Source organism: Kryptolebias marmoratus, linkage group LG15, assembly GCF_001649575.2.
Source record: "Kryptolebias marmoratus isolate JLee-2015 linkage group LG15, ASM164957v2, whole genome shotgun sequence".
Taxonomy (NCBI): Eukaryota; Metazoa; Chordata; class Actinopteri; order Cyprinodontiformes; family Rivulidae; genus Kryptolebias; species Kryptolebias marmoratus.
This window is the reverse complement of record NC_051444.1, coordinates 26,568,225-26,571,742: the sequence shown is the minus strand read 5'-3', so window position 1 is coordinate 26,571,742 and position 3,518 is coordinate 26,568,225.

The window sequence follows — 3,518 nt, the reverse complement described above, 5'->3', positions numbered from 1 at the left end:
CAACTCCACACTCTCTATTTCTGAATTGAGAAAGCTCCTCGGATGAGAAGCGAAACGTCTTCAGCTACAGAATAGAAGTCCAGTTGTTTTTGTTTTTTAACTTTTTTTTGAATTTACCATGGCCTGGATGACTGAGAATCTACACCAGCATAGTGGGAATGATGTCTAAACTATGGTTTTTGGTGACTTTATGAGTGACAAAGCTAACAGCTCCCTTTAATTTAATAGAACTGAGGCTAAACTCAGAAGAACACTTCACAACTTCTGCAAAACAGAAATGTTCTGACTTCAGCAAAGAATAAGATCCATGGACGAATTTACATTATTACAATTTTGTTACCCAGACAAAAGACATTTTATTTTCAAGCACTGATTTTTGTAGAGATTTATATCACAAGTTCATTAGTGAGATTTAGAGGTTGGTATGTTTTGTTACCTTTCACAATGTTCTGCTTTGACACCTACATTTATGAAGCAGATAAATTCTCAACATAATTATAACTGGTTTGTTTTTATTTTTTAGAGTTGTGATGTGTTCTTATTTTTGTAGCAAAAAAAAAAAAATTGTTGGCTAACTGTTCATGACAGAAACAAGTCATCGTTGTAAAGCTCGATTAACATTTTATGGTTTAATTAACTCCAATTTACAGATGTGATAACTGTTGTGGTTTATTTGTGGCATGCTTCATAAAGCTTTTATTAACACAATCTTGTTTCGACGCAGTTGCAGGAATGACTAGTAGCTCAGAGAATGTGTCTGTGTGTATTGTGCTGACCTTGTGGTTATAGTAATGACATGCTTCGGAGGAGTGTGGCGCCACACTGCTCTGTAGACCCCTAAAATTTGAGAACTGTGTCGGTCTGAAATGTTTGACACAGATCAGCTTCAATAATATCATATAAAATTAAACAACCCAAACAATTGCTGTGGCCCAGGGTGCATGTTGATAAAATTTCCAGGAATTTTGAGCTTGCCATTTACAATATTAGACATCGCAGACAGTGTGTAATCACTTTAATTTTTCCTCCGAGGGATTTAGCTGAGCTCAGAGTCAACAGAAAAGCAGAAGTAATGCTAAACCTGACGAAGCTTCATGTTTCATTAAGCGTATGCTTCTCTCCCTCTGAAAATTAGTCAGTAGGGATGTTAAGAGGTTGACTGCCTGTCTCATGGGCACTTAAACAGAGTTTAAATAACCTCCTCTCTCAGTCCTTTAAACAAATTTGAAACCAAAGCAGATAATATACAGATGTACAGTTGGGACTTGCAAATGCTTTTTGGCTCTTGGTTAAATTCCTGGTTCAGGGAAGGAAACATAAGAGAAGGATAAACTGATCTCCAAAAGACAAACATTGTCTATTTTGGCAACATTTAGGTTTGATTGGGGCATTGTTTTTTGTTATACAGGAAAAGTTTGGTCATCCCAAGCTAACTAATAACTTTTATCTTGGTCTGCAAATTGTAGCATTGTAAAACTTTAATTTTTGTTTTAACTTGGGTTGGGCATCGTTTGAATTTGAGCAGTTCCAGTTCTGATTCCCATTGCTTGTTTCAATTCTGGTTTCTAACAATTCTCAATTCCAATTCTTTTAACCAAATTAAAAGAATTGGAATTCTTAAATGCTGCCGCACACCATGGTTGCTCACGCACTTCCTGTGAATTCTTCTTTGTTGTTATTCTGCGGCCTCTTCTTCTGGGTTTTGAAGCTAGGAATCGAAATGTTACATTTTTAATGATTCCAGGAGAAATAGAATGTTAGTCCCGGTTCCAGTCAATTCTCAAAACTTGATGCCCAACCCTAGCTTATGTGGTAGATGTTTACAACAAATTTATTGCAATTTCTAAAGAAGTGCGTGCTGAAGAATTGCTTTAAACATGATAATGACCCCAACATATCACTCTAATCACCAAAAAGTATCTAAAATAAGTTTTTTCTGCATTTACTTTATTTTTGTTTTTTTCCTTCCTCATTTTAAACCATAAAGTCTAGACATAAACTAAAATGCTTACAAGATCTTGTCAGTTTTTGGAGAGGGGGAAGGCCAGCTTTATGGTTTAGCTATTTATCTAGAAATTTGATCAAAAGTTCATTGGATGCTCGCAAACAACTGTTAACATTTTGTGGCTTTCAAAAGAGACTTTCACAGCTGCTTTATTTCTTTTGGAGGGTTTATGCACCTTTAAAACAAAGCCTTTGACATATACAGTAACACTCAATGCTCTTAACAATGCCTCTTGGGTGAGAAACTGGCCTCTGAAGCAAAGGAGAAGACAAGCACAAGCTCAGCTTTGCTTGCAACAGCTGGAGTGGGCCCACAGATCCCAAGGGCACCACTATTAGCGCTTGAATGCTTATCTTCCCTCTGTCAGAGTGGAGGTAGTTTAGGCATGAAGAGGTTATATTGTTCAAGAAATTGGAGCAATAAATGGAGCAAAGGGAGGAGAACACTATGTATCCCAATGTTGGAAGACATGAGGACCTAACTAGCTGCTCTGTGGTCTTCAATTCCCCAGAGTCTCATTTGGCATCATTTCTCCTAACTGGACTGCCTTGCTCCCACCACCCACCATGAGAGATGGAAGGAAAGTGTGTCTGCAAATTGGCCATACTGCTGAGGCAAGAGTGACTCTGAGACCTCACCATGTTCCAACTAGTGTACTTGTGTTCTCTTGATCATCTTCTCTGTGTCCAGTGTTATCATGGCATCAGAAAGCATCATATTTCATCACTGTCTTTGGGCTTTGTGTTTGTACTGGATAATATAACAGACCCCAAATGATGAATACAGTGCCTATAAAATGTATTCACCCCCTTGGATGCTTTTATTGTTGTCATAAATCAATCGTGGTCAATTTAAACAGATGTTTTTGACAAATTTTCAAAGTAGAATCAAATTTCAACAAAGTAATTCCAATTAAATAAAAATACAGTCTATAATGTAAAATTAGTGCATAAATATTCACATTTAAAGTGACTGTCCTAATTCAACTCAGAAACAAAAATATTCAAAAGTACAAGTCAGGAGATGGATGCAAAAGAATTTCCAAGGCTCTAAACATGTTGAAGAAACGGGAGGGAATATGGGCTGTGTAAATCTACCAAGAGTAGGTCGTCTTAACAAACTGCGAAGAAGAAGGAGAATAATGAACGAGACAACTGTGAGCACTCTGAAGGAGTCCCAAGCGTCAGCAGGTGAGATGGGAGAGACTGGACATATAGCAACTGTTGTCCAGGTTCTTTGCCCATCGACTATGGCGAACAAGTAGAACTTGACCGTAAAGTCTCCCACATGCTCTTTGGCAAACTCTAGTTGAGATTTATTATGATTTTTCTTCAACAGTGGCTTTCTCTTTGCCACATTCCCATAATGCTTAGACTGGCGAAGGCCTGACCATGAGATTGTTTCTTGCTCTACATTCAAAAGGTAAATGATAGACAGCTTAGTGTGGCTTGATATTTATTAGTGTGTGAAGAGCATGGGTTAATTGTTGCATGAGTGTTACTTGGAGTGTTGC